This window comes from Canis lupus, chromosome 3 (assembly GCF_048164855.1).
Source record: "Canis lupus baileyi chromosome 3, mCanLup2.hap1, whole genome shotgun sequence".
In the NCBI taxonomy this organism is placed as follows: domain Eukaryota; kingdom Metazoa; phylum Chordata; class Mammalia; order Carnivora; family Canidae; genus Canis; species Canis lupus.
In genome coordinates, this window is record NC_132840.1 from 10,977,735 (window position 1) to 11,005,450 (window position 27,716).

At 38.3% G+C, this 27,716-nt stretch overlaps 1 long non-coding RNA gene across 2 annotated transcripts in view; it reads left to right on the forward strand.

Annotated features, from left to right (window-relative positions):
• The window catches only part of LOC140628261 (uncharacterized), a 125,794-nt gene that overhangs the window by 25,827 nt on the left and 72,251 nt on the right, over positions 1 to 27,716 (forward strand). For both annotated transcript variants that reach the window (XR_012026572.1, XR_012026574.1), the window contains exon 4: positions 26,177 to 26,250. This is a non-coding gene — a long non-coding RNA (uncharacterized lncRNA). The remainder of the gene's footprint in view (positions 1 to 26,176; positions 26,251 to 27,716) is intronic.

Sequence of the window (27,716 nt, forward strand, 5' to 3'; positions counted from 1 at the left end):
AGTTATATTATTTTCAGAAAGAATACCTTTGTCATTCCCAACCCTCTTCTTCCACATTGGGCTTATTGCAGTTGGGTGAATGCACCTGAAGTCTTCAGTGAGGTGTCAGGTATAATTTAGCATTGGGAGATGAATTATGGGATTGCCCTTTAGGAAAAGGCTGGGAGCTCAGCCCTGCCTGTCAAATAGGTCCCTGCCTTATAGCGAACTCTGCAGGTGAATGAATCAGTATTTGGCATATCAGCATTTCATAGAGCCTCCATGCTAATGTCTTTTTGAAATGAAACCGAGAAAGCTGTTAACCTCAGTTAGCCGAGTGTCCCCTCTGTGACCGGGATAAATCATCAATGTAGAGGCTGAGAACTCTGTTCTTACTGCTTTGGGGAATGAGAGCCAGGGCTGTGGAGAAGCCGATGGAAGGGGCTTCTGGATCTCAGAAAACTAAGTGAGGATTTTTATCTCCCTTAAAAAGAGAAATAAATATTATCTCTCCTTGTCTCCTGATATAGCTATTTTAAAAGGATTTTTTTAATTTTTTTTTTTTTAAATTTTTATTTATTTATGATAGTCACAGAGAGAGAGAGACAGGTGCAGAGACACAGGCAGAGGGAGAAGCAGGCTCCATGCACCGGGAGCCTGACGTGGGATTCGATCCCGGGTCTCCAGGATCGTGCCCTGGGCCAAAGGCAGGCGCCAAACCGCTGCGCCACCCAGGGATCCCTTAAAAGGATTTTTGAGTAATTTGATTCAATTAGCATATCCTTACTTATCCTTTTTTTCTAAGCCTTTGTTCTCTTCTTCAGTGATGTCTTTCCAAAATATTTATACTTCATTATAGTATATGTAAGTATCTGCATGTATAAATATATATGAATAATATATCACAAAACAATATATTATTCTATAATACATATATTAAATATATATATGACTCCTGGAATCTCTCACAACTGAAAACCTGGTCTTAACTGCCAGGGTAGCTATGGTCAGCTTACTATTCCCTACACTTCTGACTATTCTATACTACTTCTTGAATATTTTCCCAGAGTTCAGATTCGAACATCCATACAGAATCCCCACATCAACCCCCGTGAAGCTATTAGTTCTGCTTTTACATTTGAAGAAACTGGGGTGCAGAGAAGTTAAGGGAATTGCAAAGGTAGGGATCAAACCCAGAATTTCTGTCATCTGTTCCTCAGTTATTAACTACTTTGCCACCATCCGTGGCCAGATGCAGTGCCAGAATTCTTCCTTTTAACAAGCCAGTGCAAACAAAAGATTCCTGACCTAGGCTTACAGGCTCCTTTTCGCCCTAAATGGCTCTTGACACTGCTTCCTCCTCCAGCTGTTCCAAAGGAAAGGCTATTTGATTACTAAATGCATCTTCAGCCTTTGGTATTTACAATCAACTGTGCAATTGCTTTTATTAGTTCCAGGGCACATGTTATTCTCCTTTTCACTTTGCCCACCTGAGCTATATCTGAACTAAAAGAGAGCAAGATGCCTGAAGTTAAGTAAGGCCCATGACTTTGAGTGTTCAAGAGAAGCATGGAGCAGGATACTAGAAGGATTCTCAATCAGCAGTAAAACAACACAGGTTAAGTGGACTGCAAGATTTTTAGAACACTGACAGATTCAAGATGAAATATACTCTCTAAAATTTCTTATATCCTAGGAAAATATTAAAAACATAAATTATAAACATGGCAATAGAGTGCCCACAACACTTACATGTTATGATTGGAAAAGAAGCTTTCTTGCTTGCCCCTACCAGGCTTTTGTGGGAGGGTGAAGGGATCAGAATGGGAAGGAAACTGGCTTGCATTGACAGAGTTCAATAATTGATGGAGTAGGAGAAATGAAAGTTTGAGGACCACCGTAAGGTGCAACTGTGTCATTTTACTGCCAGATGTTCATAAAAACAACAACAATAGAAATAAAACCAACGAATCAGTTAAGTGGTAATTAGTAGTTTATTGTGCACGCATCTGAAAGACAGTTTGTAGGGGATCCCTGGGTGGTTCAGCAGTTTGGCACCTACCTTCGGCCCAGGGCATGATTCTGGAGTCCTGGGATCGAGTCCCACATCGGGCTTCCTTCATGGAGCCTGCTTGTGTCTCTGCCTCTCTATCTTTGTGTCTCTCATGAATAAATAAAATCTTAAAAAAAAAAATACAGTTTGTAAATCAGGAGCACTCAAACCAAAACATGGAATGAGGCTCAGAGATATATTGTTACAGAGCAACTTGTATAGTAGGAAGGCAGTGAGTCTTTGTTCTTTACAGTGATTAGTCACAATATTAGAATTTTCTTAAATGAAAGAGAACTGGTTAGTGATTACCTCATCAATTTGGGGGAACTTTTAAGTTTCACTTAAGATTTTCAGAGGCATAAACAAGAAGTGACCCAGGTCAAGTTACCTTTACTTGTCTTGCAAAATAAACTAAATTAAGCTTTGCTTGTATAACTAACTGGTTTTGTCTGTTCAGGGTATTTTCAAGTCTGTTGTCTGTGTTTCATTTTGACAGTTCCACCCTTTCAGTCATGCTCTCTGAGAGCAGTAGCATTATTCTAGGTTACCACTATTGATGTAGTTAGGTCAGGCCTAGGAGTCACAAATTTTGTTTCCATTGGAGGAGTTGCCAGGCTGGAGGGACTTGCAGTCTTCATCGTTTATGTGGTCATTGTTGATTTCATCCAGTTGCCTGATCCTTATAGATACCACTTGGTATTAATTACTTAAATACCAACAGGAATTTAAAATGCTCAAAAGTATACAACTCACTAGTGAGACTAATATGATGACTATAAGGAGAATAGCCAAGGATTGAAAAGTTCCCCAGAGCAGAGATTCCCAGGAGCCAAGGTTTAACCAACTAAACAGGCCCATGAAGGAGGTGTCACTTATTTGATGAAAAATTTTTATCTGATCTTTTAGATCCTTTAGATTTGGGGTAACAATGCCTGATTTGTCAACATAAAACAACATTTTTTTTCTCCAATTATAGCACATACACCTCCTTGTTGAGTAGTCCAGGTATCAGGGACTCTCCTATTTGGGAGTACCACTGAAAATAAACTATTTATTTTGGTTCCTACTGCTTGAAGAACAGTTAGGGTATCATTAAAGTTTTTCTCAATAGTTGCAGAAATATTAATAAGTGGTTTTTCTAATTCATTAACTCCCAATTGAGGAAAAAGCATTCTGACAAACATATGAAAACTAGAGCTTTTTTGAACAATAGGATTTGGAAACTCATAGGAAGCTTGAGTTACTTTATACACAAATCATTCTAAGTTTAAAAATCTAGCTAGCATGCAAAGAGTCATATTTAGTCCTCTGGGGTGCAAGATTATTCCAAACCACGGTATCCAGACAATTTGAATGGGGAAACTTTGTATATCTTATTGCCACAGATGAATAACCCAATATTATTAAGAGAGTTAGGATGGTTCCCATGATCCATCAATTAGGTAGGCATCATGGTTATTCCTTGCCATATAAGTCTGAGCACATTCCCATCTTGAATGTCTATGGCTAAATTTGGATAGAGACAAAAAACATTCCTATGAATTTGGTTTAGCAGTCCATGTATCATATCATGGTTAATAAATGATTGATTTCTTTTTCAGTAGTACCCTAAATATTGGTCTATCCAATAAGAGAAACTGTTATTTGCTTTATATTATGGAATTATGGAAGCATTCCATTTACCTACTTATTTTTCATTGAATCAGTGTACAGGTTCAGTTATTTGCTTGACAATATAATTAAGGATAATATTATCATTATCTAATTTTAAATCTGTATCAATATATACCGACATCCACGCTCCTTCATCTCTATCAAATACAGAGTGAGTCCGGAACATTCCCCCAAATGAGGTCCAGTACCATTAAGATTTTCTTTCTTTCTTTCTTTCTTTCTTTCTTTCTTTCTTTCTTTCTTTCTTTCTTTCTTTCTTTCTTTCTTTCTTTCTTCTTTCTTTCTTTCTTTCTTTCTTTCTTTCCTTCTTTCTTTCTTTCTTCTTTCTTTCTTTCTTTCTTTCTTTTTTTTTTTTTTTAGATTTTCTATACATAGTGACAGGTTACCAGCAATTAAGTTTACAGTGGTTATGAGCCAGCCCTTGGTCTCTATGGCTTCTTCCCAATGCCAGATTAATTGGCCATAAGTATTAGTTGAGAAGTGCCTGGGTGACTCAATTGGTTAAGCATCTGCCTTTGGCTCGTCATGATCCTAGGGTCCTGGGATAGAGCCCTGCATCAGGCTCCCTTCTTGGCAGGGAGTCTGCTTCTCCCTCTCCCTGTTGCTTCTCCTGCTTGTGCACTCGCTCTCTCTCTCTCTCTCTCTCTGTCAAATAAATAAAATCTTTTAAAAAAAAAAAGTTGAGTGGCCAAGAGAAGTATACCAGAACTTTTCATAAAGCCATTTTCCTGAATTAGTCAATCTAGGCATGGCTTGGGTGTCTTCCTGAGCATTTAAATGGCAAGTAACCTGGACACCTGGATGGTTTAGTCAGTTAAGCATCCGACTCTTGACTTTGGCTCAGGTCATGATCTCAGGATGTGAGATCCAGTCTCATCCTGGCTCTGTGCTGGACATGAAGGCTGCTTAGGATTCTCTCTCTCTGTCCTTTTCCCTCTGCCCCTCCCACTCCTCCACCACCACTCGTGTGCACCCTCTCTTATTTATTTATTTATTTTTAAAGATTTTATTTATTTATTCATAGACACACACACACACACAGAGGCACAGACATAGGCAGAGGGAGAAGCAGGCTCCATGCAGGGAGCCTGACATGGGATTCGATCCCGGGTCTCCAGGATCACTGGAGTGAAGGTGGTGCTATACCGCTGAGCCACCTGGGGCTGCCCTGCACCCTCTCTTAAATAAAAAATGGCTAAATAACAAAAAATCATTTCTTTTTTTTTTTTTTTAATTTTTATTTATTTATGATAGTCACAGAGAGAGAGAGAGAGAGGCAGAGACATAGGCAGAGGGAGAAGCAGGCCCCATGCACCGGGAGCCCGACGTGGGACTCGATCCCGGGTCTCCAGGATCACGCCCTGGGCCAAAGGCAGGCGCCAAACCGCTGCACCACCCAGGGATCCCCAAAAAATCGTTTCTATTAGTAAAAGAAGTTATTTGCTGAATGGTGGACCTTAGTGAATGTTCAGTCTAGGTGAGGATAATCCCCAACATAAAGAGGAACATAAGTTTAAACATTTTGAGTTAGTTGGCAAGACACTAATCACACAACAATCATTATAAAATTAAGTCTTGAAAATAAATGGGGAATTCTGCATATCTTGTTCGATGATCTTGGGTAGAAGTTGTCTATATTGTGCTATCATCTGCTTCAGAGAAAGACTTTTTCTGGAAATCTTTAATTTTAAGTCATATTGACAAGTCCAAAAAACTGGGGGAGCTCTCTCTAAATGAGAGACATGGATCCGAAGTTCAATACTATAATTTAGCTGCTGTGTGAAAAGTGAAAAGAACCTATTAAAAGCCTTTCCATCAAGATTCAAGTACCATTTTTCACTGATGTACCTCCCAGAATACCCAGCGTCCAGGTTCCAATATATGAGGTACATACATCAAGCTATTCAAAATAAGTTTTGAGTATTGTATTAATGTTTTACAGCATCTGGTCATATCAGAATTTACAAGGCAAAATGTGCATGGAATTCTATCTTTAAGGGCATAGGTTACCCAGTGTGATTTAATAAGGTGTCAATTTATACCTACCAAAAAGTGTTGACCTTAAGTCATAAAAGTGAATGGTAACACTGTAGGCCATGGTAATCTTGTGGTTTTATTCAGTTTTGCCAATTTCAATTTCAGAATACCATTGGTTCATTCAACTTTCCCTGAAGACTGAGAATGATCAGGACAATGATAGTGCCACAGTCTTTGAATAACCTTGTTTAATTGTTTTATAACCTTATTTGGAACTTCTCATAGTAGAAAACATTTTCTAATAATTTCGTTGCCACAGTAGTAGCATCAGCTTTTCAACAAGGGCAAGCTTCTACCCATCTAGAAAACAGACATACCATTACAAATATATATTGATAACCCATAGAAAGAGGCAGTTGAATGAAGTCCAGTTGTAAATGTTCAAATGGTCTGAATGGTAGGGGAGCAACCCCTGGAGCTACTTTAATAATTTTACCTGTGTTATGTGACTGAAAGGTTAAACAGTGACTATAAATCATGACAATTTAGGACCATCACTCCAATATTTTTACATAATTTGGGTCATTTTGTCAATTCCATGATGAGTAGTCATGTGAAGTGCTCACAAGAGTGGCAATTTGAGAGATTCAAAAAGCATCAGATGACAATTTGGAACTCAGAGTCTGTTGTTTTTAAATTTACATACTTCTTTGTGCTGTTTTTATTTTTCAGTGTTTGACACAATTTTGTATGTCACACAAGTTGTCATGAGTAGCAAATTTGGATCTATCTTACATAATTCATTTAAAGTACAGAGTTTGGGTACAACTCTGTAATTTCTTGAGTAGCAGCCCTAGCATGAACATCAGCCATAGCGTTTCTGATCGGCAGGTATGAGCCTCAATTTTGCTAATAACTATTTATGAAAATAGTAAGCAGAAGAATGGAACAACCTGAGCATACCATTTGAAATTTTATGGGCATACCATTTGAAATTAAAAATCTTGTTTCTCGAGCCCACCAAATGTAGAGACCATTCCAAAAACATACCTACTATCTGTGTAAATATTTGCAGTTTTCCCTTTTTTTTCACATGCTTGAGTGAGGGCAAATAATTCTGCTGGCTAGCAGAATTATCAGAGTTAAATTGACAAAGGATTCTTCTTTCTAATAAATCATATTGTGTAGTTACTGCATACCAAGGTTGATATTTCCCTTAGAATTTTTGACATAAGAACCATTAATAATGAGTACAAAGTCTGGATTGACTAATTTAGAGTTTCTTGTAGATTTAATCTAGGAGTCAGATTTTGAGAGACCAAGTCAACACAGCTGTGACCTTCTCCTCAGGTATGGATACAGGGTAGTGGGATTTAAGGAGTTGCAGCAAAGAATGTGCAGATTTGAAGGAGACAAGAGTAGAACGTCATGTTACTCTACTGAGAATTGCTCAGTGCATTCAATGTTTAGCAAACTCTACAGCATGAGGAACTTACAGATTTAATATATTTCCTTGGACAAGTTTGAAAGATTCCACAATTTTAGAGGTTGCAACAACTACCTTTAAATAATTTGGCTATGCCCTGGCTACCATGTCCAACTGTAAGCCTTAATAAGCTATAGGTCTATTTTTTCCCCTATGTTCTTGTGTAAGGACTCCCAATACCTGCCTGTTACATTCATAAACTGTCAAAAGCTTGACCTAGTCAGGAAGCCCCCAGTGCAGGAGGATTTTATAAGGCTTGTTTGATTTCAATAAAGTCTTCCTCGTATTTTTTTTTCCCAAGAACAGGTTTCTAAATAATATGTTTAGTTAGTTCATAGAGTAGAGAAGCCATAAGAAAAAAATAGAGACCCAAGATTAGCAATATCCTGCAAGTCCAAAGAATCTTCTAAGTTGTCTCTTAGTCTTAGGTCTGGGGTAATTTTGGCTGGTATTTATTCTTTCTGAAGGCAGAATGATTCCTTTTGCTGATAAATCAAGATCAAGGTAATGTACTTTTTCATGTGAAAACTGAAGTTTATCTCAAGGAGCCTTATGGCCCTTATAAGCTAGCTGTTGCAATAGATATTTTGAGTCAGTTTCTGAGTTCTCTCTGGATGAGGAGCAAAGAAGTAAGTCATGTACATATTTAATCAAGGTAGAATTTCTGGAAAGTTGTAGTGTATTTAAATCGTAATGTTGAACTTGTGGTAAATATGAAGGGGTCTCAGTAAATCTTTGAGTGAATATACTATCCAAGTATATTGTTGATTTTTCCAAGTGAAAGCTAGCAAATACTAATTTTCCTTATCAACTGGGATACTAAAGAAGGCAAAACTTAGAGCTACAACTGCAAACCATTTACATTCAGTGGGAATGTTTGATAACAGAGTGTTTGGGTTGGGTACCACAGGAAATCTTGGAATATGGTTTTATTTATAGCCCTAGCATCTTGCACAAATCTCCATCCTTGGCCATGGGGCTGTTTTTATGGGTAGATAGGAGTGTAGATAGGACTAATAATTCCCTGATTTATTAAATCTTCTGTTATGGAGATGAGCCCTTGTATGGCTCCAGGTTTTAAAGGGTTTGGGGGAAATTTGGAAGCAGTTTAGAAGGATGAATCTAAATTTTTTCATGTTTGTGACAAAATATATTTAAATAATCTCTTACTTGTTTCTATTTCTTTTTTTATGATTACTGTAAAGAGTTTTATTTTTATTTTTTTATTTTTTAAAGATTTTATTTATTTATTCATGATAGACATAGAGAGAGAGAGGCAGAGACACAGGCAGAGGGAGAAGCAAGCTCCATGCCAGGAGCCCGATGTGGGACTCGATCCCGAGACTCCAGGATTGCGCCCTGGGCCAAAGGCAGTTGCTAAACCGCTGAGCCACCCAGGGATCCCCACTTTTGTTCTATTTCTAGTTATCATAGTTTCTTTTTCTTTTCTTTTTTTCTTTTTTTTTCTTTTTTTTAATTTTTTAAATTTTATTTATTTATGATAGGCACACAGTGAGAGAGAGAGAGAGGCAGAGACATAGGCAGAGGGAGAAGCAGGCTCCATGCACCGGGAGCCCAATGTGGTATTCGATCCCGGGTCTCCAGGATGGCGCCCTGGGCCAAAGGCAGGCGCTAAACCGCTGCGCCACCCAGGGATCCCTCTTTTCTTTTCTTTTCTTTTTTTTTTTTAATTGAAGTACAATTGACACACAATGTTACATTAGTTTCAAGTATACATCATAGTGATTTGAAAGTCTATAGATTATGCTATGTTCACCACAAGTGTAGCTACCATCTGCCACCATACAACACTATTACAATTCCATGGATTGTATTCTCTATGCTGTATCTTTAATCCCTGTAACGTAATCATTCCAAAACTAGAAACCTATATCTCTTACTCCCCTTCACCCATTTTGCTCATCCCTCCAAAAACCCTCCCATCTGGCAGTCATCCGTTTATTCTCTGTATTTATGGGTCAGTTTCTACTTTTTGTTTGTTTATTCATTTGTTTTGTTTTTTAGATTCCACATATAAGTTAGATCATATGGTGTTTGACTTTCTCTATCTGACTATTTCACTTAGCATAATATCTTCTTGGCCTATCCGTGTTGTCACAAATGGCAAAAATCTCATTCTTTTTTATGGCTGAATAATCTTCCATTTGTGTATATATAGCACTCATTTTTGCCTACTCATCTGTTGATGGACGCTGAATTGCTTCCATATCTTGGCTATTGTAAATAATGCAATAGCATAGAGATGCATATATGCTACAATAGACATAGAAGTGTGTGTATATTTTCAAATTAGTATTTTTATTTTCTTTGGATAAATATCCAGTCGTGAAATTACTGCATTATATGATATTTCTATTTTTAATTTTTGAAGAATCTCCACACTATTTTCCTGATCTGAATGTTAATAGTTCAGCACTCTTAATTTTTCCTGTATCTGTGAAAGAAGAGGCCCATAGGATGTTAGGGAGTTTGAAGAGATACACAATATTTACATCATTATGGGATTTGTTAGCCTCTTCAGAATAATCAATTTGGGCTTGTAGAGCACATGTTTCAGGATCTATGGAGTCTGGAAATTCCAAGGTTATTTCTCCTGAGGCAAAAATTTATTTGGCCTCCTAATTTAGAAAGTAGATCTCAGGCAGCCCTGGTGGCCCAGTGGTTTAGCGCCGCCTTCAGCCTTCAGCCCAGGGTGTGATCCTGGAGACCTGGGATCGAGTCCCTCATTGGGCTCCCTGCATGGAACCTGCTTCTCCCTCTGCCTGTGTCTCTGCCTCTCTCTCTGAGTCTCACATGAATAAATGAATAAAATCTGTAAAAAAAAAAAAAAAAAAAGAAAAAGAAAAAGAAAGCAGATCAATAGGAGCCATGTTACAAATAGAAAGGCAAGATTTTCAGAAAAGAGGCTAAGGGTAACAGTATGGGCTCTGATGAGGGAATCCTTTGATTTTGATTGGACACACCCACCACCAAAACATTTTTATTACTTCAGGGAAGTTCTCAATATATCATGGTGGGGTTTAAAGTCACTCTGGTATCTACTAGCACAGTACAGATTTCTCCATTTATTTAATGTTTTATTCCACCCTCATGATTTATAGGAATTACTAGGAGTAGCTTAGTGGGCAATTCCTCCAAGTCCTGTCAGTGTTGATAATTGTCTTGGAGATCTGATGGTTGAATGTTCCCTCTAGTTGGATAATTAGGTTGTTTGAAGTTACAGTCCCTTTTCCAATGTCCTTTCTGTTTGCAGTATTGACAGGTATCTTTGCCAACAGGAGCAAAATTAGCTCTAAAATTTGATTGAGGCCCCTATAGTTGCTATAATTGTAGGATCATGAGCTTATTTGCTTGATGACTTCCACGGTCTAAAAATTCTTTCAAAATACTCAGCAAGATGCTGGAGATCAGAAAGGGGAGTGATCTCCCATTCTAATTTATGCTTCTTTAATAAATCATTAAGCTCACAGCAAAGCCCATTAACAAAATGAGCAGACAAGGCAATATTAGCTTCAGAGTCCCTGAGACCAGAATGCTGTCTAAATATTTCTTCTAAGCAAATTGAAAGTCTGCAACTGATTCATCCCTTTTGTGTTTATAGGATTGTATTACAGGCCAATCAGTTCTCACAGGAAAAACTTCCACATAGCTTCATGGAGCAATTAACCTAATTTTCTTTCTCTTTTTATTCCATCTTTTGAGATATGATTGGTGGGGTCCTCAAAGTCTGTAGAGGAGTCATTCCAATCTGCTGCATGGAGTCATCTTTGGGTATCTCCTGAACTTACCACCATGTGAACAAATTGGTACAAATCAGGGAGCCCAGGGTCATAAATTCCAAAAAAGAATCCTAAATTTTTCTATAAATTTAGTTTGATCCCTTCTTTTGGTCTTGAAAACCCTTTATTATTTCCTTTCCTTCATATCAAAAAAGTTATGTTCAGACAGGAACTTCAAAGCCTTATCTAAAGAAATTCCTAAGGATCTCTCAAGATAACATAGTTGAGAAAAGAGTTGGGGACAGGGCAGGTTGATGCTATGGATGAATGGCTGAACAAGAATGCCTCAAACACAGATTAGCACAGGGTGAATTTATGGCTCATCTTAGGGGCAAGCTTTACCTTGGACATTTGTGTTTAGATTAAAAGTGTTTCCTATAACAATGTAAACACATATACTTATTAATAAACATTAAATAAGCTCCTTTAAATATACCAATAAAATAATATGATAGGGTTTTATGTTCAGGTTGAGCTAGTCTCATTTACCTATGAAATCATAAATAAATCTTTCATTTTTCTTACCTTACTACTTAAAAAGCTATGTATTTGTGGTATATATTAAAAATTTATTTATAATAGAGAACATCAAGAATGGAAGAGTTATAAGTTTGAAACACATTGCGTCAGTACTATCTAGAGGCTTAATGCCATTGTTACAACCACACCACTTTCCTCTTTTCTCCATTAACTTACTGGCCCCTCCTAAACAACCAGAGGACAGAGACTAATCATAGCTCTACAAGGATTTAAGATTATTAGGAGAGGGGCGCTTGGGTGGCTCAGTAGGTTAAGCACCTGCCTTCAGCTCAAGTCATGATCTCAGGGTCCTGAGACTGAACACTGCATGGAGCTACCTGTTCAGTAGGGAGCCTGCTTCTCCCTTTCCCTCTGCCCCTCTCCCTTCCCTAGTGTTCTCTTGCTTGCTCTTTCACTCTCCTTCTCAAATGAATTAAAAAAAAAAAAGAAAGAAAAAAGAAAGATTACCAGGAGAATTTTTCCATGATTCTATTAAGGTTTAAAAACAAAAAAGCAGGTTGCTTGCTCTTTCAATGTCTAACAAGGAAAAAAAAGCACTTCAGGTATTTACAAGAGGGAATTTAATGCAGGGATTTTATGGGGATGCTGAGACACCAGTGGAGTGGGGCAGTTAACAACAGTAGGAAGCCACTACTCTCCTGAAGAGACAAAGGGAGGAAGTGTGCTATCAAAGTCCAGGGACTGGAATCATGTCAGGCCTCTGGGGTGGAGTTGGAGGTACAGAGGAGACACAGTTGCTTCTAGAGTCCCATCCCAAAGCAGAAAGAAGAGGGAAATGTACTTGGTTCCTCCCTTCCCACGCTCCCTTCTTCCAACTACTCTCATTGGCCAAACCTAGCTGGTAGCCAGTTGACTTTGTAGCCTAGAAATACAGCCTGTAGGGGTTCAGCTCCCAGCTACACAAAGCAGACCAAGGGAGAATGAGGAATGGAAGTGAACACAAATAGGAAACAGCCCAGAAACAAAACAGAAGCCTCTCTATAGATAGCACTTACACTTTTGTCGTTAGTAATTATTGAGCTGTGCCTCTCAGCTATCAGGCTTGAGTTCCTTCCAGTGTTGGTTAGAATAGTTAGGTCAGTATATTAGCCATCTCTCCTGCATATCAATGGATGCTAAACATTACTAGACTCTGCAGGATACATAAAGAAATAGAACACAGCAGCCCTGATTAGATGTAATTCACTTATATATTTTCCTCCCTGAAAGAAGTAAATCCTAAAAGAGGAGGTAAAAGGTTTTCCAGAGAGGAGATAAGAAGAGTGTTTTAGGTAGAGGGAATACACTAAAGAAGTGGTAAGAACATTTTGCATGGCCACAAATCTCCTTAGCTAGAATCAATTCTGAATGGGCTTGGGTGACAGAGAAGTGAGTAGAAAACTTTGGAGGACTTTAAATTTGATGAATAGAGAACACAGTAAAATTTCCATGTGAAAAATGGTGTTCAGTTCTGCTGGTGTCAGAAAGAGTACTAGGAAGCTGTTGGCATATCTAGTCACAAGATAGAGAACCAAGTAGTTGACTGTGAAGAGGCATCCTAGTGTGGTAGTTAAGAGCATGGGTGCTGAAGCAAGACCTCCTGGGTTCAAATCTCAGTTCTACCACTTACTAGCTCCTTTTCTGAGAGACAAAGATATAATAGTACTTACCTTGCAGGGTTCCAAGCATCAATTTTGTACTTGACACATGATAAATGTTAGCTATTATTGAAATCATATTAGAGGATGAGCTTACCAAGGAAGGAAGGGAGAAAGAATAAAATGCCCTTCAGGCAGCTCCAATGTATATTTGGAACATTTTGTAATCTAAATTGTAGTTGAAATCACTATGAATGCATAAACTTACTGCACGAGTGAGTCCAGAGAAAGGAAAAACAGAGGGCCCAGGACAGACAGAGGAGACAATAGAAAATGCGGTCAGAGAAATAATAAGAGAATTCTGTGGACCAGCATATTAAAACCTCAGAGAATAATAAAGCCTTACAAAACAATGGTCGCTCAGCAGGATATTAAAAACCCTGGATGGATGTCTTCTGTTGAGTTTGCTGAGTTGGTTCTCTGCTTGCTCTGTCCTAGGCATTACCATCATTTTTGCACATTGCAGCATTTTAAACGACATTACTGGAGTAAGAGCCAATGACTATGTTGTGTAAGTGCCGGTCATCAGTGACCATTAGAAAACGGATACATTTTTTTTGTCCACAGGGAGTTGAATGTACATCTCTAAATCTTCTGAGGGGATTAATTTGGCAATGACAAGTGCACATTTTTTCATGGGGTGCCAGATGCATGTTGGCTGGTACCAATTTCCTTGCTTCCCACTGGAAGCTGAAGACAATAAGGAAAGGTAGCTCATGGCATGAAGACATTACCAATAGCCATAGAATAGCCAACATTACTGCAAAGGGCCTGGCATTGACCTGATATCAGCTCTAGCTGAGGCTGTATATCCATATGCCACATGGTCATTATGCCTGGTTTGGAGGCAAGAGTGCAGTGCTCACTTGGGGGTGGAGGTCAGGAAAGGAGATAAGTAAGAGAGAGATGAGAGGGCAAATTCACTGTAGGGTTTTGTGGTTCAATTTCCATTACTGCTTTAAAAAATTGGGTGTGCAGAAGTCTAGTTGGTAGCAGCTTGGAGAATGCACCTTTCTGTGTTTCTCTTTTAATTCCTTTAACAGTAGTTTTAAAGGGCTTAGAGGGACAGAGGCCACTAGGAATGGGACAGGGGCTGTGATCTTACAAGAAGACCAAAGAAGCTGGGTTTTATAGGCTGTGAGACTGTGTATCATAGCAAGAGATAGCCATTAGGTTTGTTTTCCTTAAATCACTTTCAGTTCTTTCCCTGTATTCATCACATAAGGCAATAATTAATTGTTTGAAGAAAAGCCCAGCACTTGTTTAATCTTTCTCATGATCGAGGGGACCCATGTATTTTATCCTTCAAACCTTCTATTAAAGGGGATACAATGAATACTTTCACTGGAACAATAGCCATCAAGTGTGTCTGTCCCAAACTGACTGGAATCATCCTACTTACAACCCATTTCAAAATCTTTTTAGTTCATATAGCATAATTGTTAGGGGCACAGACTTAACCAGACTCACTAAGTTCAAATCCCAGCTCTGCTGGCAACTAACTCTGTGACCTTGACAAGTCACTTAACTTCTCTGCAGTTCAATATCCTCATCAGTGAAATTAGACATAATAATTGTTCTTACATCTGAGGGTCAAAGTACCAATGTGCTGGTTAATATGTGAATAGGCACGTAAGGTGTTTCTTGGTAGACAGTGTGAGTTGAGTCCTTATTGTTCCTGTTGGTTTTGGGTTTTGGATTCTTTTGGGTTTTGATTTTTGGGGTTTTTTGTGTTCGTGTTATTTTAGAATCTCAAGGATAAGGAACCTAATCTATAGACCTGACACCTACCTTCTTTCTCCATGCCTTGACATGGATGGGCATTTGGCAAGGGTTTGTTGAATAAGTAAATGAGAAAAAAGAAGGAATGCATAAAGGAAGAAAGGAACATAATTTTTATCCTTTCCTTTTTTCCTGATTCAATACCATCACTATTTTTAGGTTACTTTGAAGCATAAGGACGCTGATACCCACTCAAAAGATCTTTTAAATGCCTGTTCTAACCCAGCCTGGATCCCTTGTTTTTGAGCTTTCCTGGCTCAAACCATACTGGTCTCTCCCAACCATCTCCTTTTCTACTTGCCTGCCTCTCCCACGCTGTTGGAACTTGCAGGAGGAAGTTACATCTTGTCAATTAAAATCAAGTTCATCAATTAGCACTGTTGCTACCACCTCAACTAGGCTTATTAGCAATCATTCTATTAATTCTCTACCATGTTTCCTAAAGATATCCTCTTTCCCATTCCTCAATCTTGCAACCCACCTCAATCCCTCAGCCCCACCTGCTTTCTGCTTTATTGAGATGAGACTTTCTAACATGAACTCCTTCAACTTCCACATTCCACAGCCAAATGATTTATAATCCCTCCTATTATCATTCTGCCTGTCTCAGAGAAGAAAGTATCCCATCTCCTTTCCAAGGCTAATTCTCTCTCTATCTGGATCCCAATCCATCCCGCTTCCTTCCAGAGCTCTGCTCCATCAGTTATCATGCTCTATTGTTGTTGTTGTTGTTTTATAGTTCTCCCAAATCTTTGATTCCTTCCTCTTCATATATTAATATGCTCATGTAGTTTTTTTTCTACCTTAAAAGAGAAAGAACAACAAAAATCCTCTTATCCTTCTCCTATTCATTACCAAACCTGTCAAAGAATAATCTATTTGTCAAAAGAATACTAGCTTCTTTCACCCCTTCATCATTCCTAAACCCTTCCAAAATGACCTCTCACAACACTAGTTTGAAACTGTCCTCTCTTAAGTTACCTTTGACATTTTTATTTTTTTTCCAAGAAATCTTAATTTCTTTATTGTTTGATTTTTTTTGACTCAACAATTTTTTTAAAACTTTGTTTTTTTCTGAAACGTTCTTGTTATGAGCCTTTTGTTTTGTTCTCATTAAATGCACTCGACCCAAAATTGGTTTGGCATATCGAAAAGGAGACCAAGGAGGGACTGGGGGGCATGGGAGAGAGGGGAGGAGGCCCAAATGGACACAGAGAAATCGCGGGTGAAAGAAGAGGAACACAGTGAGAAAAACACAGGGAAAGAGGTGGAGACAGAAAGGGAAGGCAAGGGAAACCAAACAAAAACACCCCCCCCCCCAAAAAAAAAGACCGAGAAAAATATTAGATTTAAAAGCAAATGAATTCAGGAGCCCAAGGAAGGGAGTAGGAGAGGAAACCAAGACCCTTCCTTCTCTATACCGTCCCAGCTGGGGTGGGGTGTCAAGGCACCAGGTCTGGTCGGGGTGAGGGGACACCTGGGCTCTTGGGGTGGCTTTGCACTAGTCTGCAGTGGTGTCCAACCCCACCAGGGGGCCCTGCCATGCAGCTTTGAGGCCTGGGAATCCACCTTGGTGATTTTGGCCGGAATGGGAACCTAGGGACCTGCCCCACCCTCTCTCCCTTTGATTGTCAGTGTCTGGAGAGATAGGAGGGCTGGTCAGGGACGAGGAAGCAGATTCCTCGGATGCCTCCAGTCCCCCCAGAGAACTCTCCCACCAAGCCTGCTCTCCTCGCCCTTTTGCTGGTGTCAGAGACAGCCTCTGGCTCTAGCTGGACTATGCCGGGCCAACTCCATCGTCCCTCCTCTCGCCAGCTCTTCACAGACCCCTGGCTGCCCCTTCCTACAGTGGAGTTCCTGGTCTAGTGACATTTTAATCCCTATATCCAATTACTCTTTCTGGGTCCTTGTCCTTCTCTGTCTCCCTATGGTATTTTATATGCTGATCACCCTCCCCTTCATGCATTACATTTCCTGACTTCCCTGACTTGGGTTGATCTTGGTTACCCTCTGCCTCTCTAACTTGTTTTTGCCTCTTCCATCTCCCACCTCTCAATACAGGTCCTCCCCCAATGTTCAGCTCTTCCCTTTATGCTCATGTATCTCTTTTTGGTGCTCTCAACCATTTCCAGGCCGTTGACTTTCTCCTCAGTGCAGATGGCCCCAGACCTATATTCCCAGCCCAACAGACCTTCAAAGTTCAAATTATTTTCATGCCTCCTTCACCTAATTTGTCTCCAGATTCCATCAATTCCACCTCTGCCTCTCAAATCCATAGCTTCCTTTCTATAACCACTGCCACCATCCAGGATACCATATCTCATCCCAAATATCACAACAGCCTGTTAGCTGTTCCCACTTCTTCCCTAGTCTAGTCTTCCAGGGCATCCTGAATTTTCCACCCTTTCCTAATGCTTTATAGACTACAGATAGCGGCATGAATTCCACAATCTGAGCCTTCTTATTTTCCCAGGTGTTAATTCCTAACATTGATCTTTACACACACTGCCCTCCAGCCAATCCAAACTTCACCTTTCAAAGTCCCATGCTTCCTACTGCTAAGCCACACCTTCTTTCTTCTTGTATTCGTTTCCTAAGGCTGCCATAACAAAGCACCATAAAATGGGTGGTTTAAAATAATAGAAATGTATTCTCTGACAGTTCTGGAGACTGGAAGTCTGAAATCAAGGTGGCAGTAGGGCCATGTTCTCTCTGAAGGCTCCTTGCTTCTTCTCACCTCTGGTGGTTGCTGGCAATCCTTCATGTTCCTTTAGCTTATAAATGTATCACTCCCCCTACCCACAAGAGGGTCCAAATTCTCCTCTTATACTGACATTGGTCATTGAATTAAGACCAGCCCTCACCAGTTCAGCCTCATCATAACTTGATTATATTTATAAACCCTATTTCCAAATGAGATCATGTTCACAACTTCTGGTGAAAAGAACTTCAATAATATCTTTTGGGGGGACACAGTTCAATGCATATCACTTCTCCGCAGAGGTAGATTTCTCCCTCCATCCAATTCTGTCAAAATCCTTCTATTGCTTCAGAATCTGGTTGATTTTCAGCTCTACCATGTGGTTGCTTATAATTCCCCCTTACCACCAGCCCCAAGTAACATAGTATTTTGCCCCTCTAATAGCATAGCTTTTCTCTCTGCTGCTAAATTCTAAAGCTTTCAAGACCTAGGACACATACATCAGTCATCTCTGTGGCCCTCAAAATGCCTAGTAGAGTACATTTTGCTCATAAAATCACCTACTCAAATAAAATTATAATAAATTTACTTGTAGATATGCAGTTGTGACCATTCTGTATTTTTTGCCACTGAAAGTAGTTTTTCACTTTCATCGTTAAATCAAAAATGTTGGCCAGGACCAAAGAATTTCAATCTAGACTGACTTTTGCACTGAAATATTTCAACATTAATAAAATATCTCCCTCTTTATTTAACTCTAAAAATTACTTTCTATAGGTGATTTATCTATGCATCGATCTATTCCTTGTATTATTTTGAAGTTAAAATTGCAGGTACCATGAATTCTGTTGGAATCTAATCATCTAGCATTCAGAAGATCTATCAGGGAATGGTCTGGGGAGACTGGCTTGTACCTTCAACTTCAACCTTATAGGCAATACATTGATAATTGAATCAGCATGGTGAAACACAGGTTCCTTCTGGCCCAATTTTTATGTTTTAAACATGTGAATTACTAGTAATTAGTAATTACTAATTACTCTTTACTGTAAGTTTATTATAACTAATATGCAATTCCTAATCCTATATTACTTTATTTTGATTCCTTCATATTTTGACTTAGAAAAAGGTGGAATAACTCATAAATGCTCTTATATCTTAATGAGACTAGATATCTATCCTAGTTTTTCTTCTCGAGTTGCTGCATATATATATATATCTTCCCCTCTGTCTGTGGTGTATGTGTGTATGTATTTGTATATATATTCACAGAATGGCTAGAATCTGATTAATCTTCTAAATAGATTGAGCAGAGGCACAGTGAGAACATTCAGACTCAGCTTTAGTCGAGGACATGGTTCTCTTTAATGCATATTTGGGATGGACAGACAGAATTATTAAGGATCAGCACTCATGGGGAGAAGGGGAGAAACAAGTGAAATGATAGACTGCAATGGTGTTTAAGGGACAGTTTCTCTGCATGTGCTCACTCTACAGAAAGGGTCCTAGGGGCTGTAGGGAAATAGGTGGCCTCCGGGCTGTGAGCTAATGTGGCACCGCTGCTGTTTGCATAGCTGCACAGCCCTAGGAGAGACCCCGGAAAGCTAGCTTGAATTCCAATGAATATTTACAATTACACTGCTCCAGAGCCAAATGCAATCACAGCGCTCCAGTCTACAGGTTTTATGCATCAAAAGAAAATGAGAGGAGAGCTGCAAAAATGGAGTTGCCTTTGGAGAGACTTATAAACACAGATCTCACTGCTTGTGGCAGAACTAAAATGCTTTATTTCTGATAGGAGCAATTTATTCTTCGGGCACCTTCCTTGATAGTAGAAAGCGCCTGACTGGGTTTTGAAGTGAGAAAGTCTTCAGTAGATGATTTTTAATTCCGAGCAAGAGAAAGGCATGGAAGGAATTGTATTACATAATTTTGATTTCGTTTTCTAACAGAAGACCCTAGAGAGGAGTGAGAAAATCCCTAAGCTGGTCACAAATTCCATCTTCTTTCAGTTTGTTTTTATTCTATTCTCAGGGATTGTCCTTTCTTCATAGAGCAGCCCTGGGAAAAGCTGCCACCATTTTGTGTTCCCAGTTTAAAACCGTGGGTAATTGATTGCCGGTAATGCATGCAGCCCCTTGTTCATTTTTTCTCATGAGCTTTTGATCCACACCAAAGATCTGGAGAGAACTGAATAGGAAAAATTAGAACCACTTGAACCCAGTGAGGCAATTTTTAAATTTCAGAGGCACCAGGGTGGATGAAATTGAATGTTTTAAAAGGACTCCATCAGAACCTGGTTTTGTGGTTCAGCTGACTAATCTTTTAGACTATTAAGATTTATATTGGATTACTATTTGCTAGCAGCCAGGGTTGCTACACTAAGCAGAAGTCCTCTCTACTACCCATCCATACTTTTACCCACTTATCAGTCCATTTTCTCCCATCAAGATGCTACTGTTTCTTATTTATTTACTGGCTTGCTTACCCCTCCTGCTACTAATCCACACAGTCTTTCACATAACTATCCATCAGTTGCTTGTCTATATCCATGCTTGGAGCAAAGGGAGGGAAGAGTGATGTGCCTATATTTGTGTAACTAGCCATTGGTAAATCTGAGAAGGCATGCTTCCTTCTCCAATTATAGTTCCTCAGATTCTCAGTTGGTTATAGACACCAAGGAAAAGGAGAAGCTTTAGATTCCCATGATCTCCATCAGCCTTCCCCTATTCTTTATTATAGATTAATAATATTTTGGTAGTCGTATATGAGTGTTATGCAAACACAGCTTCAGGATACTCCTCCTCCTAACTAGACTGCTACCTCTAAACTATTTCTTCAAGGAAATTCTGTAGCCACCAGAGTTATTTAATAAGTCCCTACTGTATACAAAGCAGTGTATGGTCTATGAATGTGCAGCAGATGTGTAAATATTTTTTGTAAGAACCCATGAATGTTGTACTGGTAAGTGTAGGATGAAAAATCCCCTTGAAGTGAGGTGATTGATTAGTTGAGTCTTTACTCATATGATCAAAGATGTGTTACAAGTCAGTTTAGTGACCTCCAAGAGTCATTTGTTCTAACAGTACTGCTATTGCTCAAAACATTTGGGTCTTCTCTTCTGGAAGTGCCCATTACAAATTTTAAAGTAGGCAATAAAATTGAATAGACTTTCTTTTTCCAAAGAAAATCTACAGTTAGGCAACAAGTATATGAAAAAATGCTTAGCATTTTAGTCTCTAGAGAAATGTATATTAAAACCACAATGAAATACTACTTCACACCCACTAGGATGGCCATAATTTTTCAAAAAGGGGAAAAAATAAGTTTTGGCAAAGTTATGGAGAAATTAGAACCCTCAGACACTGCTAGTGAGAATATAAAATAATATAGATTCTATAGAAAATGGTTGATGTTTCCTCAAAAAGTTAAACATAGTATTACCATATGGCCCAGCAATTCTACTCTAGGTATATGCACAAAAAATTTAAAACAGGTATTCAAACAAAAAGTTGTACATACATGGTGATACCTACTCTATTCACAATAGTCAAAAAGTGGAAGCAACCCAAATGGCCATCAATAGATGAAAGAATGACAAAATGTGATATATCCATACAGGGAAATATTATCCATGCATAACAAGGAATGATACATACTACATTATAAGTGAAATTTGAGCACATTATGTTAAGAAGATAGTCCCAAAGACAACATATTATTCCATTTATATGAAGTGTCGAGAATAAGCAAATCTGTAGAAACAGAAAGTTAATTTCGTGGTTGCTTAGAGCTTGGGAGAATGGGGATGGAGCAGAAGGAAAACAGAGAGATGATGGCTAAAGTATACAGAGATTTTCTTTGTGGGCATGAAAATATTTTAAAATTATCTGTGATGATGGTTGCATATATCTGTGCATATACTAAAAAATAATTGAATTATGCATTCTAAATGAGGGAATTATACAGTTTGTGAATTATTTCCCAATAAATCCAGTGTTTCTGTCTTTTTAAGTAATCTCTACCCTCAATGGGGGGCTCAAACTCACAACCCCAAAATCAAGGGTTGCATGTTCTACCAACTAAGCCAGCCAGGTGCCCCAAATCTGTTTTAATTTTAAAAAGCAATTTATAAGCCATGTGAAAAAAAAAAAAAAAAAAACATTAAACCATTAGTTTATGGTCCTACCCAATATTTTTAGATAAAGAATAGTATTATCCAGCTTGTTTATTTACTTATTTCAGAAGTTTGTTCCAACTGACTTTTAGCTATTTTTAGAAATCTAGTCTGCTATCAAGTGGTGAACATTTGCTGACAATGACAATATCCAAAGTAATGATCGGAGATCATGAAAGAACTACCCAGAGGAAAGTTCCTGAGATTTTTACTTTCATCTGAGAAATAAATGGATGATCTCTTTAGATGACTTCAGAAATAGGAACTCTCATGCAGTTAAAAGTCCTGGTGTGTGTGTGTTTGTTTGTTTTTTTTAAGTCAGACTTCTCATATTTATGTATATGTTAGTATATGCATATACTTTGCAATAGGTAATATATGTAGTATGTATGTATGTATTCAATTTTCAATTTGTAACAGAACAAGTAGAAGGAAAAAGAAGTGGTTTTTTTCCTACTCATTCATTCAACAAGCATTTATTGGGTTCCTAATATATGGTACAAAAATCATAAGACAAATTTTTCAGGAAAAGCCCTTATCTGATTAGGTGGGGATAATCTAGATTTTTTATAAACTACAGACCAAAGGATAGAGACCAAATAATACATTGGTACTTAAGAGTAAAGTTTGTGGGTAGCCCAGGTGGCTCAGCGGTTTAGCACTGCCTTCAACCCAGGGCCTGATCCTGGGGACCTGGGATCGAGTCCCATATCAGGCTCCCTGCATGGAGCCTGCTTCTCCCTCTGCCTGTGTCTCTGCCTCTCTCTCTCTCTCTTTCTCTGTGTGTCTCTCGTGAATAAATGAATAAATAAATGAATAAAATCCTTTTTTAAAAAAAGAGTAAAGTTTGTAGGATAGTCAACAGAGACTAGTGTTCCTCTGGAGAAGTTCCTAGGTGAATATTTTTTAAAGCTCCCAGAGGTGCCTTTGACCAGCAGAATATCCAAAGGTGGTATAACTAATTGTCTTGGTGATAATTTATGTATGGTTTCTGTTGACCTACATGAGGAATCCATCTTTAGTTCTTCCCATAGTTTTAGGCCCTCCAACAGTAAGTACTCTGCAACTTTTATTAAAATGGTTCCTGTTGACCCCATTAACTGATGACAACTGCATAATAATACAACAGGAGAGGATATTATAGGTGTTGGTAGAATCTTTGAAATCCTGTGCTAATGATCTATGGGTAAAAAAAAGTCACTTGTATATTTCTATAGAATTATTTTTGGTTTTTGTCATTTTTCTTTCTGCTAAAATTGTACTAAGTAAAGTCATAATAACTAGCTAACTAATTGCCTCCCCCACTGATGTTCAACTTCTATAGCAACTGGGTTCGAGTAGAAACTTAGCCAGAAAATGATTTCTGTGAACTCAGGTGAAACTCTAATGATACCACCACATAAGAGAAAAACTGCCACCATCATATAAAAAAAGTTAACGCAGAGCAAATTGATATCTAAGAGAGGCCCTTTCAACCTTGCAGGCAATGGTGTTTTCAAAAGTTTGCAAGCGACCATTTTATCTGGTATTGTTTGAATGTTCAGATGCCACCCAGAAGGATGGATAGCATTTTTTCTAACCTTGAAATAGACACTCAATGGAAATAGGAAATAATGAGATTTGCCTGTACATTTCTGCTAATATACCAGTCCTCACTAATGGCTAATACATCCAAGATTTAGTTTCTTGGTTGACTTTAATCCTCAACCCACCCATTAGTTTGTACTGGTGATACAGATTATATTAGGTGATAGTGTGACTTTTACTGTTTTGGGGAAAATTGTTATTTATTTACAAAGTTAAAATCTACTTGGATTCCTACCTCTTGGTAACTGTTGGTCAGTTACCTCACTCTTTTATGTTTATGTGTACATTTATAAAATAGATTACACAAAACGATACCCAGAAGAATAAAGGAACCAACATTTGTTGCAAATGCCACATGCCAGACACTGTGCTTGATATTTCATTTTAATCCTCAAAATAACTGTATAGTCGATGAAATTCCCATTTTTACAGACACGCAAATGGAAGTTGAGAGTCACTCAATCTGTGACCTTTGAAAAATGGTGGTACAAAGATTCAGAACAGAGTGGAAAGCCAAAATCCTTACAAGTTTCAAGGTCTACATGCACACCCCCTCCCCCTCCTTCCACCTTGGATCTCATTATCTTCACTTCTTCACCCTTCTCCAAACCTGCAAGCTTGCTCCTATGTTAGGGCATTTGCACCGGCTGTTCTTTCAGCCTGAAAGCTCTCGCCTCATATCTAAATGGTTTATCCCCTCACCTTCCCATGTCTTGACCCAAATGCCACCTTCTCAGTGAGGTTTTTCCTGATCACCCCACACAGTCTCCACTCCCTACTTCCAATCTTTCTTACCCTGCTCTTTTTTTTTTCCTGTGGTGTTTCCACCCTTTAATGTTATCTGTTTTGTCTGTTCCTCTCACCAGAATTTATGGTCCACTATGATGTACCTTTTTTTTTTTTTTAGGATTTTATTTATTTATTCGTTAGAGACACAGAGAGACAGAGAGAGAGAGAAGCAGAGACACAGGCAGAGGGAGAAGCAGGCTCCATGCAGGGAGCCTGATGCGGGACTCAATCCCGGGACTCCAGGATCATGCATGGGCTGAAAGCAGACACCAAACTGCTGAGCCACCCAGGGATCCCCAGACATAACTTTTTTAAAATAACAATTAACATACAGTGTTATATTCTTTTCATGTGTATAACACAGTTTTTGACAAGTTTATACATTATGCTATGTTCACCACATCTGTATCAGTATCACCTGTACTGATACATTGCGATTACAGTATACTGATTATGTTCCCTATGCTGTGTCTTTTGTTCTTGTGACTTATATTTTATAACTGAAAGCCTGTTATCTCCCACTCCCCTTCACGAATTTTGTCCATCCCTCTACCTCCATCCCCTCTGGCAACCATCAGTCCATTCTCTGTATTTATAGGCCTGGTTATGCTTCTTGTTTATTTACTCGTTTGTTGTTTTGTTTTGTTTTGTTTTGTTTTATGAGTGAACTCATATGGCATTTGTCTTTCTCAGTCTAACTCATTTATTTAGCATAGTACCCTCTAGGTCCTGCATCCATTTTGTCTCAAATGGCATGACCTTATCCCGTTTATATGGCTGTGTAATATTCGTGTGTGTGTGTGTGTGTGTGTGTGTGAAGGAGAATGATAACCCTCTTTGCCAGCCACTCACGGGGTTGGTGAGTGAGCCATGGTGCTGGGCAAGTATGGAGACAGAAGACATAGGTGAAAAGAAAGGAGCTCTTTCCTCCTCTGCCCACTTGTAGCCTCTTAGGCCCAAAGAAGAGGTCCATGCTCTGTTTGGAATTTACAGTCTTGAGGGATGAAAAATAAATCTAAGCTTGGATTACATTTCTAGATGGTTAAAATTCAGAATTTCATAATGAACAGTCACAAGGCTTAATGGATTTTGTGCTATGCTCTTACTGTTGGATATTTGTTAAGACTCAATGTGGAACTAATTCATCTCTGAAAGCCATCTTAAACTTTCTAATAACACATAAGCCTGTTGGAAGAAAGGCAATGACAGAAAACAGGTTCTTATCATTTCATTGGTATATAATTCTTCAGAGGCCTGAAATGAACTCACTTTTTTCATTTTATTAAAAATATTTTTTGACTGACTCAGTATATAATAAGGAAAATAGCTAGTTATAAAACCTTCAAAACAGTTAAACAAATTTTTTTAATGTACAAGCTATATAACTACTTCTAGACTTTTTTCAATGTGTGTATGTGTGTGTGTGTGCACATTTGTATGATTATATACTAAAAGGAAATTTGGTAAGTTGTTATTTCTAAATTGTAACATCCAGGGTTATTTTTATTTTTTTATGTCTGCATATTTCTCAAATTCTCTACCACAAATGTGTATTATTTTTATGACCACAAGAGCAATGAATTTTATCCTTAATTTTTAGAAATTTTACATCATTATCTTTGAAGATTCACAGAAAATATTCCCTATATTCATTATATTGCTTTGAATCTGTTTGCTTTTTCTTAAGCCCTGCCATGACACTAGCAGCAGCAGAAGTGTTTTACTAATTGAAAGATTCTTTAAGATTTTTCCACACCAAAAAAAAAAAAATTGAAACCAGTGATTTTTTTCCCTCCAAGAACTAATGAAAATGCATATCCAAACACAAAATATATTTTTTTAAGCTTTGGAGAATTGATCCATAGCAAATACTTCCTGCCTCCATCTCTACCCTTCCCATATATTTACCTACTCCTTGATTTCTTTAAATTTCTTTAAACATTTACCAAAGGTCCTGAAGTAACATCTAAACTACTTGTCTCCTTAACCTACAGGTAAAGAAAACAAAGACCCAGCTGGGAGAGACTAAAATGGATGCACCTACTTTCAAGCCCAAGCCTTCAGAGAGGTAAAACACACACCCAATCCTTCCAACAGATTCCAGAAAGAACATGGATGGCACTTCTCTTGATCTTTTTTTTTCCTTACACAAATTTAATACTTTGACCGCTTATAACCAAAAAGCAGTATTTAAAGAAACAGCACAGGTCACCTTTATTATATACGGCACGGTTAGCAAGATACTACCTTGAGTAGCTGTTTAAAGGGATCACACTTCAAAAGATAATTGACCTAAATTCTTCTTCCTGATGTGCCTCTGGTGAGTCTTGCCCACGTGCAGCCCTCCTATGCATCTCGCACATGGAAGAGATACAGTAGGGTCCTGGGAGGCATGAGAATATAGGCCACTGTGATTAAGATTAATTCAAACATTATTTTAAGGCCTGTGTTTAGTGTGCTAAAAATTCTCAACCTCAATGAGTGTGTAAGGGCTGACAGCTCCACTCTGGAAGGTATCAGAAGTTGATTTATAGAGAAGAACACTTTAAAGTGATTACACCTGTTCTGGTCCCATTTGGTTGGGGTGTGATGAAATGGAATTCTGTGTCTCTACTTTCAGAGTATTTGTTATGATTTGAATTATGGGCAACATTACAAAGCATACATATCTAAAGAAAGAAAATGTACCATCAGAAGCCTAATGTTACCTAATTTCTTTTGTGAATCTCATAAAGATCACGAGTGTAAAAACTTTCTTTGGGCAGATGTTCACTAACTCAGTTACTTTATCTGGCAATGTTCACATTCCAAGTCCATTTGGTTGCTTTGCCCCTTTGATGTACTTTAACTTATAAATTTAAAGGATATCTTCTAGGAGTATTCTTAGGAAAGTTATGCAATTGGTTCTTTTCCAATTTAAAGTCTATAAGAACACCAATTTAAAGTTTTAAACATCCAGCGTATTTACTGGTTGTAGAAATCCTGTCAGCGTCAATGAACCATTGTTCCAGACATCTTTGGAACAAATTAGAATCAACAAACATTTGGGGTACATGAACTTCCTGGCGTGTTTTTGTGACTTTATCCCATTATTTTAGAAAATAATCTTGTTGCTATCATTTTTGAACACTTCCAGAGCCAGACTTGGCATTGAAGTTCTGATTCATTTATAAAGTTCTGATTGTACATCACAGATCATATCTGCTTCATATATGGTGGACCAACACAGGTGTTAATTTGGAAGATGTTTGTATGACCTGAGGTTGTGTGCTAGCAAAGAAAGGCATGGGAACCAAATTTCTAACTCATATTCACATTTTTGATATGTGTCCTTATATTAGCAAGTGTTCTCATTGTGTGTTTCTCAAACAAAACCTTAGCCATTGTCCTTTAATTTATGAAATTAAAAAGAATAAAAAATAGAGAAAGTACACTAAACTTCTGATACATGAAGAGTGGAGAAGCCAAAATGAAGAAAAACTGGGGAAACATCTGAGGAAAGGGAACAAAATCAAGCTCCTTGGAGCCTAAGAT